Source organism: Cornus florida, unplaced genomic scaffold (genome assembly GCF_030987335.1).
Source record: "Cornus florida cultivar Cherokee Brave unplaced genomic scaffold, ASM3098733v1 CherokeeBrave_3.0.0_Hap2_Chr08, whole genome shotgun sequence".
In the NCBI taxonomy this organism is placed as follows: domain Eukaryota; kingdom Viridiplantae; phylum Streptophyta; class Magnoliopsida; order Cornales; family Cornaceae; genus Cornus; species Cornus florida.
In genome coordinates this window covers 69,142,024-69,151,652 of record NW_026775578.1, presented here as the reverse complement: position 1 = coordinate 69,151,652, position 9,629 = coordinate 69,142,024, and the positions used below count along the sequence as shown (strand labels likewise).

Here is a 9,629-nt window from a genome sequence, read left to right as displayed (position 1 = left end):
CTGACCATCATCTTCCTGAAGGTGCCTATGGGCCGCTTCCCTTCGTCGCTGATTGTTCCGTCTGGTTCTTGCGTCAACCATTCTGTCAACACAGAAAGATAGACATCAGTACGATTAAACCTAACCGTAAAGGAATACGACGAATCCTAAACTTAAGCTCAAACAATAGAGTACGCTACGCGGAAGTCTTAATACGAAACATCCTAGAGACACTTAAACTTGGAGTGCTCTGATACCAACTGTGATACCCCTCGGATCCGAGACACGGGTTGATCAGGCCCATGCCCAAATACGAGGGAATATCAAACAATTAATATTTAATGAACACAGAATTCAAGTTGAAATAATAAGATATAAATAAAAATGGCTGAAAAGACTTTTAATTGAAAATCCTCAAAATAAAATTCTTCAAATCCATTAATCCAAAACCTCCAATTATTTAACAACTCGGGAATCCATCTAGTGGACCCCTAATAAAAATCCCAACTGTAAAATAAAATAACTGTAATCAAAATCCAAAGCTAATAAGATAGTAGTCCTACGTGGTCGAAAGAATGGAAGTCCATATCTGCTTTGCATGATCAAGCTCTAACCCTGGAACTGACGAACACCTGAAAAATAAGAGGTGGGTCAGGCCCACATGCAAGTCCTATTCTACTACAATCCAAAGAGGAATCCGATATGCAAATACATCCTAAATAGACTCAACAATATCTAGAGTAGTCCATAAATGTATAAGTACATACTATAGGACGCTCACTAGTCCAATAGGTCTATCTCAGCCTGAGCAGAGATACCATGCAAATCGCACATAATGTGGTCATGTGTACCTAGACCTACCAGGGAACAGGAACTACTGTCCAGCTATCCATCCTAGGCGATATACGCATCCTAACCATGGTCCTGAGACTCAAGCTCATACCATAGCACCATATCATAAATATATAGCGTCCGTACACTCCTAATACAAAATATCATCCATCTGTATAGTGGTCTGATATATGTATAACAAATTCTCCATAAACTACTAGGTCATTTAATTGTTTTATTGACATGACTAAAATATGAGATGGACTTAACCTTTTTAGTTAATACATACCTCAATCCAGTTTAGGTAGGACTTAGTATTTGAATTAGTCCATCCCTAGTATGCCACCGTCCCATACCAGTGCATAGAATCCTCCAAATAGCATAGTTAATAAAACAACATTAAATATTCAACAACCAACCTCCAAAATATACATCAATATAAATTAATACATATATATCAACATTAGGCATTCATTATAGAGCCTAAAAATAATGTAGACTGCTAAAACAAATATAAGCATTCACATCCTCCAAACTGTTAGGTGAATATTAATTTGATCCAACACAAGCATGGTTAAATTCAAGTAATCCATGTTTCTTATAATCCTATTTAAATATGATTAATCAAAATTAAATCACATATAAACAATCCTCCAAGTTCCAAAGTGTAAGCTGATTAACATTCAAAGTGCCACTACACCATATTAGGGTTTTACCAGCGCTTTTTCAAAGAGCGCTGGTATAGGTGCAATTATACCAGCGCTTTTTTAAAGAGCGCTGGTATAGGTGCAATCGTACCAGCGCTTTTTAAAAAAGCGCTGGTATAGGTGCAATTGTACCAGCGCTTCTGAAAGAGCGCTGGTATAGGTGCAATTGTACACCAGCGCTCTTACTAGGAGTGCTGGTATAGGGCTAATAGTACCAGCGCTTTACAAAAGAGCGCCGTTAAGTGTGAAATTTAATGCGGGAAAAATTGGCGCTTTAACATTATTTCACTTTTTTATTTTTTTATTTTTCCATTTATTTCTTCTAACCTTATCTCATCCGAGCCCTAGGTGTCTCTTCAGCCTCCCATTCGCCTCCATCTTTATTCTCGGTCTCAACTCTGAACTTGCCCCCTCTCCTTCTCTCTGTAACTCCCCAATCGCCTCCATCTCTATTCTCGTTCTCAACCTATTGCACCACAGCCACCACCATCACTGCATCCCATATCCTCACACCACCACTGAAGCCAACCCTTCTCTCTTTGTTCGAGCTCTCTACTATAGGTTTTTCGGCGAGATCTCTGGCCAAACCTCGGCCTCTCACTCTCGATCTCATCTCTTCTCCATCGGCTTCGTCTCCGGCCGACCTTTGGCCAAGGAGATACCATTCTCGCCGCCATCCACCACTGCAATTTTCGGTCATCTTCTCCGGTAAATCTCAGGCCGTCATCTCATCATTCTCGGGTTGGTCTCTCTCTCGAATTTTTCTCTTCATTCCTTTGCTCTTCTCTCTATCTTTCGGGTAAGCATCTTTCCCCTGTCATTCATATAAATATATATATGAGTTCATGTTTGAAAATTTTTGAACGAAAATTAAACTGTTTTGGAGATTTTTGGAATTTTATTTTGAAATGGGAATTCGGGATTTTAGTTATGTGAGATTTTATATGTTTTGCCACGTTACAAATATTGTGAAGCATGAAACTGTGATAATGAAGACTGTGGAAAAATTGAGAAATCACTGTGAACTTGTATTTGATCATTGGGACTACGATTTTAAGAATACTTTGATATATATTCTGTGATGTTGAAAAAGGATGATGGTTAGTGATGATGGGCTATGTTTGAAAATTATTTCTGAAAATTATGTCAAGCTGTGTCCCTAACTTTAGAGATTTGAAGTTCCAAATTTATCTGTGTTGTCATAATAATTTTTTGTGAAGCATGCTCTATGTTTTGATATATATTTCTAGGTTTTGAGTTTCAAATTTTTGTGGAGGCTATAACCTTGATAACGCATATGTGTCGTGTGTGTTAAAAATTTAAAAACTCTGTTTTGATATGCATATATATTCTGTATTTCAAATTTCCAATGAGGATGTGAACTGTGGCTATGGAACTGTTATTGTGAAACTGTGATTGGTCGTGGTTTGTTAATGTAGTAAGTAGAAGAATACCTTGAGTTGGTCATTTACAATTGAAGAATAGAGACATTTTCCATTTTCTTTTTGTGAACAACCTTCCTTCTGGTATTTATATAAGTGAAGTCTATATTAATTACATATATAGGCTCTTTTATTTACATGAATGGTTATTCAAATAATGAAAAAAAAAAAAAATTCCTCTTCTTTTGTTGAACTTAACCTAGCACCTTAAGTTAGAAAAAATTCATGTTTTTTTTTTTTCTGAATTTTCAAGTGCAGAGCAGTCTAATATTCTAAATTGTTCATACAGAGCGTTGATTTCTTTAGAATGTTACTAGATTGTATGATTTTCGGTAGAAACTATCTTGAATTTGTAGGCCCTCTCTTGAGTAAGATTAACCTTTGCTATTTCTTATGCAAATTCTAGGCACTGTGAGACAGTGAGAGCAGAGACTGGCAAGTTATAGGCACCATGGGAATGACTGCACTTGGATGGAGCACTTGGTCAGATATCTAATTTCTTGGATGTTCTAAATTTCTAATATAGTGTGTGTGTGTGTGTTTTTTTTTTCTTTTTCAGTTGTAATTTTACATTATTCAAAGCACGTAGATCTTATAATTAGCTCAAAAGAGGGATTTTACGTATATTTAGACAGCGTACTATAAACTGACATATAAAGGTAGATACATAAAGCCTGAAGGCTCACACACTGGTGCTAAAAATTTATGCGCTTGAACACTATCATTTCTGTGCTATACAGATTGCTAGACTTTTTGAAATTCTTTTCAGTCCACAAGTTCTAAACAGAATAAGCTCATGCCAAAAATACTATATTCTCAAAAGGGCAAGAAAGGTCACTACACCATATTAGGGTTTTACCAGCGCTCTTTAAAAGAGCGCTGATATAGGTGCAATCGTACCAGCGCTTTTTTAAAAACCTATTACACAATCAAAACCCATATCTGATATGCCAGATTGTTCAAAAAATCAAAACCCATATCTTTTAGTTTCCATCGCCCGTTGTTCCAGTTCGGGTTCACCGTTCGCAAGCTTCAGCCGCTGTCTCTCAACTCTCAAGCTTGCCCCCCTCTCTCTCTACAACTGCTAACTTGTATGTATAGGTTTTGTTTTTTTTTTTTCTTTTTTTCTAAATCAATTAATTACTGGCTTGTTGTGATGGAAAAACATGAGGAGGACGACACTTCCAGGGACCAGATCATCGATAGTTACATCAAAACCCTAGCTATGGTTGTTGGAAGGTTTGGATTAACATTTTATTTTTTTCTGTAATTTTCTTATAATTTGATTAAGACCGCTTCCCCCTTTGATTGATGAGAGATGTAAAGGAAGTTACAGAAAATTGCCCAAGTCAGATTGTGATGTATGTGTGTTCTGTTTGTAGAGTGAGTGCTCCGTGGTATCGGATGTTGCCGACGCAAACAAATTTGAATATGCCTCCACTTCCTTCCAATATGACGGAAAAGGTTCTTCCAGTTGCAGCAACACAATCAAAGACCAGTGGGGGTGAGAATTTTGAGTTCCTCAAACTATTTATGTGCTTCAAATTTTGTATTATGAATTTGTAAAGGAAGTAAAACTTCGGATCATATATATGTGTATGTGCATATATTGTTTTGATACGCATAGGAAATTTGGGAAAAAATTGTTCTGATTTTGAATCTGTAAAACTTTGGATTTCTGCAAAACCCTCTCAAAGTTGAGTCAATAATTGTGTATATAATATTATCCTTGTTAACATTTTGCGTTAATTTATCATGTTTATTCCTTCAATGTATTAAGGGTTTTTATTCAGAATTATGCTCTACTGTGGTGTTATAATTTCTAAATCAGAAGTTATCAAGTTCTTTTAACATAAATTTTCTTATTTTTTGTGCTTGGGAGTGGTTCTTGTATTACTTACAAAATGAGTAGTTCATTTAATTTTCAGGAAGAAATTAAAGTCACTTTATTTTTCTCTTTGTCAGCAGAAAACTATAGCCATCTCAAATTGAACCAAATTCGACATTTTGTTGAAGAAAGCCACGCTTCTGTAAATTAGCAGTTTGATGAAGAATTAATGGCCAACTGAGAGTTGATTGTGCATGTGGAAAATTAAAATGTTATGTTTCTTATGCATTGTGATAAAATGTTTTGTTTCTTGTGCTGATATGCCCGAGACATTTATAATGAAATTTTGATTCTTCCGTTGCCAGTTGCTGTTATATGTAAAAGCATTTTCTTATCAAGTTTTAGATTTTTTGGTTGTAATTTTATTTTTCCCCTTTCATGTTACAATTTCTTCAGAGGTGAAGGTTTCAAATTAAGGTCATTAGTTACTTAGGAGGGTTTGAACACCAGATCAAGTCCATTAGTGATCAAAGGGATCTGCATTTTTCTTATAGTGTTTAGAGGTTTCAAGTGTCTCATGGCTTATGAGGTACACTAGGACTGTATTTTGCTATCATTTGTTTGAAAGAAGGATAGACCATTAAATTGAATGCGACTAATTTTAGACCTTTGATTGATTTGCTGCACCTTTTTTGCTCCTCCTTTTTTATTTTATTTTATTTTATTTTTTTTTATTTTTTTTTTTCTCTAATTTCACTTTTTGCTTGCAACAACATTATGTTATTCCTAATTTTGTGCACAGGTGAATGATGGGAGGAGCATCGATCCATCTGAGCTGCAAGAGAAGTTGACCGACTTAGTCATCCGGACTTCAAGTTAGATCCCCTTTTAATTTTTGTTTCTCTGATGTTTTTGTTTTCAAACTAGAATGGGGCTTTGAGTTGGATTTTGAAGTGTGAACTTGTGGTGCTTGTGGGGGCTACTTTCTACTATTGGGAAGTTTGTTGTCTATATTTTTGTAAGTCTTCCTTCCTTGCATTCCAGATAGTAATTAAGATAGTGTAGTGACTGTTCTTGTACACCGGAAAAATATTTCATGTTAGGATTGTTGATTGAGACAACATGCATTAATTCTGTCTTTCATGTGTTTTTCTATTTCTCCAGTGTTATGACTCTTAGTTAAAACACATATTCCATTAAATTTTTGATTTGGCTCTATCTTATTATCCCTATTCCTTAATGATGTACAGATAGGAGCTATTGATATTTAATTTGCTCACCTTCTGTTCGTGTAATATAAATCATATTGAACTTTTTTTTTGGCAGTTAGCTGAGTAAACTATTTCAACAGCTACAAATTTTATTTCATTTTCCACAAATGACATCATCAATAATTTGCCTCTTCCATTTTTGTTTTGATTCTCAGCTAGCTTAATTTCATTACCTTTTTTCCCTCTCCAAGCCAAAATATATGAACTTAATAGATTATTAATAGATTACCTTTTTGTTTGCTTTTCCAGGAAGGATAAATAATAAGCTGACAATGAAGCGAACGGTTAGTGAAGTGGAAAAAGTGAGTGACCAAAATACGCACACAGATTTATTCAAAATCATCCCAACCACCTCCGCAGATTTATTCATTCGCACACATATAAATAAGGATGGTAATGCTACTGATGCTGCTGCTTCGGAGATGATTGTAAGTTTTCATGATTCCATGTTGCAAAAAGGTGGTCACGTGCCCATAAGTGACCAATTTTTAAACTATTTGCGGTGTATTAGGGGGTCACATACCTTGAAGTGACCAATTTTTAAATCATCGGCCCGTGTGGAGGCATTTTAATTTCATTGTTTCTGATCGGCCCGTGTTGAGGCAATTTACTTTCTTGTATTTGTTGAAAAGCATGGGAGTATGGGATCATTGTATATGGAGGCTTCTTGTTGATTGATTTGTGTTATGGAGGAGAAGTATTTTCTATTTGTTGTTTGTTGTTTGTGTTAATTTCTTACTCATACCAGTGCAATGGTCTTTTGAATGTAGAGCAGTGAGATTGAAAAAACAAAACAAGTTGAAAAACGGACTTAGTAAAACTGACCAGAACTAAAGATTTAACAGATTTGAGAGGTGACTTGCCCAGAGAATACTTGTATCACTTTACAAGCTTTGTTTTCTTAGTTATGAGGAAACATGTAGTACAATTTTGTGTGACACACAACTATATCATGTTCAATGTGAATTTAGAAATTTGTAATTAAAAAAAAATTCTCTAGCAAAAACTAATGTAACCTTGCTATATGGAACAAGAGCTCAGTATTAGATGTCTTCAGGCCTTAGAGTCATTGAATGGTAGAAATCATATACAGGAACACATTCAAATTAAAATGTACAGAGACTTGGAATCTTAGTAACTTTCATTCATATGACCCCTTCATATTTAAGTACAGGGTGGTAGAACATCATTGTTTATAGTAACTTGGACCATAGTCAGCACATTATGTTGTACTTTATGCTTGCATTTCCTCGTTATCCTTGTATCATTATGTTGTTTCATTCCATTATGCCCATGTTTTGAAACTCTTTCGTAAGTCTAGTTTGATTTTTGTCACCTTTTCTAGTGCTTAGTTCCCCACACAGGATAAATGATCTACTAGTTATTGGTTCAAAATGTCTCCAATTGCTCCCTCTGCTACTTTAAATGTTGCTGACATTCTTTAATACTCTTTAGGTTCCTTATGTGAACTAGTACTGAAAACATAGCAAAGGAAATGTCTCTCTACTATAATGAATCTGCTATTGAGGAATGATGCACAGAAGATATAGATGTTGAGTCCATTTTCTAGTCATGATGCCAATTCAATTAAGGTTATGAACTTTTAATTTCTCTTATATGTTAAATTTTCATTTATTATAATGTGCGCTTAATGAATTTATAAAAAATGTAGGGTAATTCAAATCAAATGGGCAAGAAGACTTGTTGAAGTTGAAGCTGAAGATGGGGTCGTGGCTGTGCTTTCTGAATTTCCTTCCCCTTGGATGGGTCTTCTTTGAAAAACTTGTACTACATTTGTAAAAAATTCTTAAATCTTTTTGTGTGACATTTTAGTAGCTTTATGTAGACAATTTGGATGGTATTTCTGTATTGGCAGGTTAACTTGTGGTTGTATTAGTATACATTTTGGCTTTTTGGTTGACATTTACCAGCTTTATCAATTAGTAGCCAATTTCGATGGTATTTTTCATATTGGCAGCAGGTTAACTTGTGGTTGTATTATGTAAAAACAATTTGAATGGTATTTTTATATTGATTTGTATTATATTGGATGACATTTAGTAGCTGCAAAAATAAATAAATAAATAAATAATTTAAAATGACCGCTCTACCAGTGCTTGTTCAAAAAGCGCTGGCATAGGGGGAAAAAATTAAAATAAAATGACCCCAGTACCAGCGCTTTTTCAAAAAGCGCTGGCATAGGGGAAAATAAAATAATAAAACAAAAATTAAAATGACCCCTGTACCAGCGCTTTTTAAAAAAGCGCTGGCACAGGGAAAAGAAAAATAATTAAAAAAAATTAAAATGACCCCAGTACCAGCGCTTCTTGAAAAAGCGCTGGCATAGGGGGAAAAAAAATAATTAAAAAAAAATTAAAATGACCCTATTGCCAGCGCTTCTTGAAAAAGCGCTGGCATAGGGGAAAATAGAATAATTAAAATAAAAAAAAAATGACCCCAGTCCCAGCGCTTTCTGAAGAAGTGCTGGCATAGGGGGAAAAAATAATAAAAATAAAATTAAAATGACCCCTGTACCAGCGCTTTTTAAAAAAGCGCCGGTAATACCTTGTGTCGGCGCTTCTTCACAAGCGCCGGTAAAGGGTATTTACCAGTGCTTTTGAAAAAGCGCTGGTAAAGCCCTACCGACGCAGGCTTTACCAGCGCTTTTTAAGACTTTTACCAGCACTTTTGCGCGCTGGTAAAAGTCAGATCTATTGTAGTGTGCAACATGTAGGATCTTTCCCTAACTGTACACTGTCCATTCCTTAATCCATTTTATGAATTATTGTTTACCTATATTCTTATAGGTCTAAAACAATAATATACATCATTTAAAACAATTTAAACGAAGTATAAAAACTCTGTACAGCCCAAATCCAGTCTAAAAACCAAAAATACGACATTCTGGGAGCCTGCTCTTTTGAAGTGAGAGCCGGCTCCCTAACTTAGGGAGCCTGCTCTTTATAGCATGGAACCGGCTCCTTTGATGAGGTAGCTGGCTCCCTCCTTTTGGGAGTCTGCTCTCTCCCTTTTCCGAAGCTTTCTACGTTTTTCTACTTCGTCTTCCTCGCCTCCGGCGATACCCAGGCCTCTGTAATTCTTTTAATACTTGTTCTAAGGTTCAATTAATGTTCTAGATTAATCCTAAATCATTGGTATACAACCACGACATGAATTGAACACAACGTTTGAAAACAACGGCAATAGGTTTTCAGTTAGAAATTCTTAAGCAACACAACACAGATAATTCAATGAAATTAAATACTATTTAAGCATGTATAATTGATGCGTTATAACATTCGTTTAATCCATTTTAACATTTATTCAATCCCTGGAGTCTACCTAGGCATGCACAGAATACAGATTTAAGGGAAAGAGTATAACAGAGACTTGCCTTGAGTTTCAGCTTCGAAACTCCAAATCACCATCTCTGAATGTTTCGTCAATGTCCTAGACTACAGTTCGACACCTCCAGTGATTTGGTTCAACCCAGAAGCAACCCCGTTCCTTCCTCCTTGAACTGCTTTGTTATCACCCAAATTCACTCTCTGTAACTCTCTTTCTCTTTGTT

At 35.5% G+C, this 9,629-nt stretch overlaps 1 long non-coding RNA gene across 4 annotated transcripts; it reads left to right on the top strand.

Moving 5' to 3' along the window:
* Positions 1-1,856: 1,856 nt before the first annotated feature.
* Positions 1,857-8,114, top strand: LOC132271959 (uncharacterized). Of its 4 annotated transcripts, none has more exons than XR_009469903.1 (7): positions 1,860-2,258; positions 3,366-4,198; positions 4,342-4,463; positions 5,590-5,805; positions 6,308-6,486; positions 7,514-7,650; positions 7,731-8,114. It is a non-coding gene; the product is annotated as an uncharacterized LOC132271959 (long non-coding RNA). The 4 variants fall into 4 exon arrangements; XR_009469902.1 differs by having other exon boundaries at positions 1,860-2,316; XR_009469904.1 differs by having other exon boundaries at positions 1,868-2,316; positions 3,366-3,442.
* Positions 8,115-9,629: the final 1,515 nt, after the last annotated feature.